Here is a 5613-nt window from a genome sequence, read left to right as displayed (position 1 = left end):
GTCGACGCCCGAAGATGCGCCCGGCCGGGCGCGAGAAACGTACCTGATGAGCAAAAAGGCGCGCCCGATCGGGCGCGTATTATTATTAGGAGTTAATTTTGACGTTTAAGTTTGTTTTAGTTTAGGATTCTTACGGAGTATAAAAACTTCTCCGTAAAATTAGTTTAGTACGTTTTCTTAACTCTTCTTTACCTTCTTTTACTCTTTCTTAATTAATCCTTAGATTTTCTCTCTCTACTTAGCTTTTAGATTAGTTTCTCTCTCTTATACTTTGTTCTTAACTCTATTCTTAATCCCAGATTTCTTTGGTAACAATTTCTTCTCTCTTAATCTTAGTTATTTTATTTTATTCTTTTGATCATGTCTTGTTTTATTGCTTTGATTAGTTTAGTTTTTATTATGTGTGGGTAGTTCTATTTCTAGGGTTTGTGGAGATCCATAAATAATATGAAGGGGTAATTTATGGTTGTTAATTGTCAATGCTAGATTAATTTCCTATTGATTGATTTAATGCTCTGTGACTAGATTTGCGCAGATATTTTATGCATGAGTTTAACAATATTGATTCGAGATTCGACAAATGAGAATTGATGTTTAGGTCTAGTTTCAATAGGCAGGTTCATTTATAAATGGTTAAGTCGAGATTCGAAAGATGAGATTTAATACCGGTAAATTAATTGTCTGATTGTAATACGTAGCGAAAGCCCTTTATTATCTGATTAATGTATGCATTGATGATTGATTATTATATTTTACCCTGGAATATTATTTATTGGTGAACCTATGCCCTAGATCCTTTTATTCATTGTTTTCTCCTTATTCTTAATCTTCGTAGTTTAGTTTCATATCCAAATTTACATATTGGTTACTTTATAATTTAGATTACTTTAATTAATTAGGAATAGAAAGACTCGTTTCTCTGTGGATTCGACCCTACTTCCCTATCTACATTAGGTAGAGGATTTAGGAATTACTTTTGATTAGGGGATACGACTTTACCCTGTCAAAATTTGGCGTCGTTGCCGGGGAAACGGTTTTATTTTTATTTCTGATTATTTTTGTAGTCTAGGTTATTTCTTTTTGTCTCAGAGAACGTTAGTTCTTTGAGGCAAATCTCATATTTGCTTTTAGGTTTTTTTTTTTTTTGTTTATGCCCAGGTGTTCCAGATCAGGGTACATCCCATTCGATCTGGAGATCGAACGATCCTTCCATAGACAGAAGAACCTTTACAAGAAAATTCTGGCGGACTCTGGTGATAATAATAATCATCGCGATCCTCCAACTGGTTCTAGCGATTCAGAGGTATCATCAGATCCAGAATCGGAGCTAACGGCTCCAAAGAAGCTTAGTGATTACTCACAACCAAAGCTTACAGATTTTCCACATCTCACTCCCACTCCGGCTCTTGATGGGGTACAATTTGAGATTAAACCTCAATTTATAACGATGATAGAGAGGAAGCAATTTAGTGGAGCTAAGGGTGAAGACCCAAATCTTCACATTGCAGACTATTGTCAATATTGTAATACCATCAGGCAAGCCGGGGTCACGCAAGACCAAATCAGGGAGATTCTTTTTCCTTTCCCTTTAACTAGAAAAGCCAAATTATGGTTTAATGGTTTAAATAGAACTGCACTTGGTATAACTGACTGGGAAACTCTTGTTTTGAATTTTTATAACAAGTATTATCCTGTAGAGATAACAGCCGTACTATGGAGTGCAATTCAGAACTTTGCCTAAGAAACCGATGAAACTTTATATGAGGCTTGGGAGAGGTTCAAGGACCTACAAAGAGAATGTCCCCATCGTAATTTGGCACAATGGCAGTTAATCCAAGCCTTTTACAATGGCATTGGAAATTCATCTAGAATAATTTTAGATTCTGCAGCTAGTAGGAGGTTTATGAATCTTAATGTTTATGATGCTGTAGACACCCATTTGTGTCTCCCCAAAACCAAACCCAGTGATGAGTACCTTTCATGTCGAATCATAATCGAATGAAGTGAAAGTGTGGAAAGTTTAGTGTTGCGGATAGTTTTAATTTCTTTTCTCTTTTCTCTGTTTTTGAAAAATTATTTTAAGAAAACAGCCAATCCATTTTGGTTGGTCCTTGATATGGGTCCAATAGTAGTGTAGTTGGATAGGGCTTGACACGAGCTTTCCAACAATATATTATAAGCCCAATTCCGATGAATAATGAGGAAGTTATGGCCAAATTACTGAACTGAGCCATATTCGAAGTTGCCATATTCCGCATTCGCAAGACTTAGATACACTTAGCCATATTCGAAGTTGCCTCCGCCCTAGACGTGAATGGTTTAATTTCTTAGGGTTTGGTCCTAAATATCTATTTCAATTATTTTATTTAATTGTTTTGTTTTTATTATTTTCCTTGAAGTTACTAACGTGTGTATTTTGTTATTAGAAAGAGGTACGAGGCATCCAAGTAAGTACTTTAATGATTTTTATTGGTATTATGATATAGAAATCATGCTTAGATTGTTATTATGATTCCTAGTATCATGTTAGGATTATTTATTGCTTCCTAGTATCATGTTTAGGGTATAGAATAAGTTCCTTAAATCAAGTATGATTGTTATGATGCTTCCTATTTCTCTTCATTGTTCGTGTCATGTTAGGGCTAAATATTTTATTTTTATTGTTTGGCGACATGCTAGGGTTTGTTATTAATCTTGTTAGTATCATGCCTAGGATCTTGCTATTATTATTATTCTTTAACATGATTATGATAATTAAGATTATGATTGTTATAATTTATGATCATGATTATTTTAATTATTATTATTTATGGTTATAATTATTATTCTTATAATAGTTTTAATTATTATGATTTATTATGTTGCTTGATGATATTTATTGTTATTTCTTGATCACACCTTTTATGCATGTTTAAAGGGAATTGATATTTGTAATCACGCTTAATAAGATAATTAATAATCTTGTTTAGGGTTAATTTGATTATAATTCAAGTGATCGGCAATAATAGTTTTATTTGTGCATTAAATTCAACCAACATAGTTAAACAGGTTAAGGGTTAATCCTAATGATTGTATGTTAGTCAGAAATCGCACATGAATACGATCTGAATAAAGTAGAGGCCTATTATTAGAGCAAGTTCAATCTATTTTAGGTTGGATTTGTACCTTCATCCCCGAACCCTATTTGGTTCTAGACCTTATGGAGTTGACGATCTCTTGGATCGTTAAGGGGTGTAACCTTCACCCTGTGAACGGTTTACAAGTTCCTAAAACTTGTTGGTGACTCTTTTGCTCTAGCTTCTTTCCCTTTGGGCGCCACCGTACTTTAGTGTATGATCACAGTGGGGTTCAAGCTAGGGGATTAACGCTTGAAATATTCCCTACAGATGCAGGTCAGGTTATTGAAGATATAGCGATACATAATTCCCAATATGGGAATCCTAGAGGCTTTGCTAACAAAGGGAAGCATAGTGTTGACTCCGTATCCTTTTTGCAAGCTCAATTAACTTCTATCCGCCAAAAATTAGATAATCTTAGCACTGCTAATATAGCTAATATTTCTGCAATTAATAATAATGCTAATGAGGCTTTCTGTGAAAATTGTGGAATTATAGGTCATTGGGAACAAGATTGCAAGAGTTCCGTGGAGCAAGTTAATGCCTTTCAAGCTTATATGAAGAATAACCCATACTCCAACACCTACAATCCTGGGTATCGGAATCATCCGTACCTTTCCTACCGGAGTACTAATGTTCAAAATCCACCACCACAAGAACCACAGGTGCCACAACAACAACAGCAGAAATATTACCATCCCAATGCCGGCCAGAAAAACCAACCACAACAATCCTCCTCATCTTCCGACCCTGCTTTGGTAGAAATTAGAGCGATACTGGTTAATATGCAAAAGCACATGGAGAGTAGAGATGCACAATTTGATTCAATTCTAGCACATAATAAAATTGTAGATAATCAAATTGCGCAACTTTCCGCTACTCTACAAGCCCGCCAACAGGGAGCTCTGCCAGCACAGCCGACCAGGCCTACAGATCAAGCTTATGCAATTACTCTGAGGAGTGGTTCGAACTATGAAGGGCCCCCTATGCCCAGAGTTGATGAACCTGTTTTATTAAATAATACTAATCTTGACTCCGTTAAACCAGACAATGTAGCTAATAGCCCTGCAGGGCTAAAGCATAGTACTAATACATTTAATTCTACATTGCTGGGTACGACCCCAGAGAAGGTGGCCACTCCAGATAAGAGCAATAATGCTCCAAAGCCAATTATCAAACTTCCATTTCCCAATCGTCAACTGAAAACAAATTTGGATAAGCAGTTTGGTAAGTTCCTGGAGATGGTAAAAGATTTGAAGGTAACAGTTCCCTTCAATGAATTAATCACACAAATTCCGGCATATGCAAAATTTATGAAAGAAATATTGACAAGAAAAAGGTCTATTAGTGAGGTAGAGACAGTAGCTTTCACTACAGAGTGTAGTGCCGTAATTCAAAATAAATCTCCACCGAAATTAAAAGATCCGGATAGTTTTTCTATCCCTTGTAATATAGGCAATCTAATGATTGATAATTCATTATGTGATTTGGGTGCTAGCGTTAGTGTTATGCCATTATCTGTGTGTTCCAAGTTGCATACGGGTAAATTAAAAGCTACTAATATTACTTTACAAATGGCCGACCGTTCTTTCAAATACCCCTTAGGTGTTTTATAGGATGTTCTCGTTAGATTAGGTAAATTTTATATACCTGTTGATTTTGTTGTTCTTCATATGGCTGAGGATATGCAAACCCCGATTATTTTTGGTAGACCATTCCTTAACACTGCAGGAGCAATTATAAATGTGAGAAGTGGTAAATTAAAACTATCAGTAGGGGACGATGAAATTATTTTTAATCTTAATAATACCCCTAAAAGCCCCATGACAGAGGACAAATGCTTTAGTGTTAATGTGGTTCGGAATTATTCTAACAAGCCCCAAGCTCTTGAAAATGATCCCTTGGAGGCGGTATCTTGTGTTGCATCCCTTTCAGATGAGTTAGACAAATGGCACAAGGAATTTGATGCAATAGAATGAGCCCTCTACACTGTTGGTCTAGGCTTTGAGGACGAAAAGGTGGAATCAATCAAGCAAGTTGTGCAAATTGAGCCTACGGTAAGTGTTCCGCCAGATCGAGTTGCAAGTGTTTAATGCAATGATAATTTGAAGCAACCCTCGATCAAAGAAGGATATTTAGTGCGTAGCATTAAAAAACCCCCAATCCAAGTCATGGAGGATCCACTAGATAAGGTGAATTGGCGTCCCAGAGGGCATGTTAGGAACTGCATCGTAGCCAAAACACTGCTCGACCGGGTGAGAAACCGCCCGATCAAGCGTTAGGCCAAGGGTCCTAATTCTTGTACTTGGTAAGAAGGTCGTGCGGGACCTAGATAAATCAGCGCTTTGCGGGAGGCAACCCGTATTTTTAATGCTTTTTAGACTAGTTTTTCTTTCTTTTTCTTATGAGAGGAGAGATGAGGGAATTTAATGATTTTTTTGAGTTTTTGTACAGTTTTGAAGGAAAAGAGTTAGCCAAAAATTGAAGAAAATAAGAA

At 36.2% G+C, this 5613-nt stretch overlaps 1 non-coding gene across 1 annotated transcript; it reads right to left on the bottom strand.

The window, feature by feature from the left end:
- Positions 1-1708: 1708 nt before the first annotated feature.
- On the bottom strand, positions 1709-1815 carry LOC145626028 (small nucleolar RNA R71). Its single transcript, XR_014110911.1, has one exon. It is a non-coding gene; the product is annotated as a small nucleolar RNA R71 (small nucleolar RNA).
- Positions 1816-5613: the final 3798 nt, after the last annotated feature.

The sequence above is a fragment of the Chenopodium album genome, chromosome 3, assembly GCF_948465745.1.
Source record: "Chenopodium album chromosome 3, dcCheAlbu1.1, whole genome shotgun sequence".
Taxonomy (NCBI): domain Eukaryota; kingdom Viridiplantae; phylum Streptophyta; class Magnoliopsida; order Caryophyllales; family Amaranthaceae; genus Chenopodium; species Chenopodium album.
Note: the sequence above shows the minus strand (reverse complement) of the source record. Positions and strands in the feature narration are given on the sequence as shown.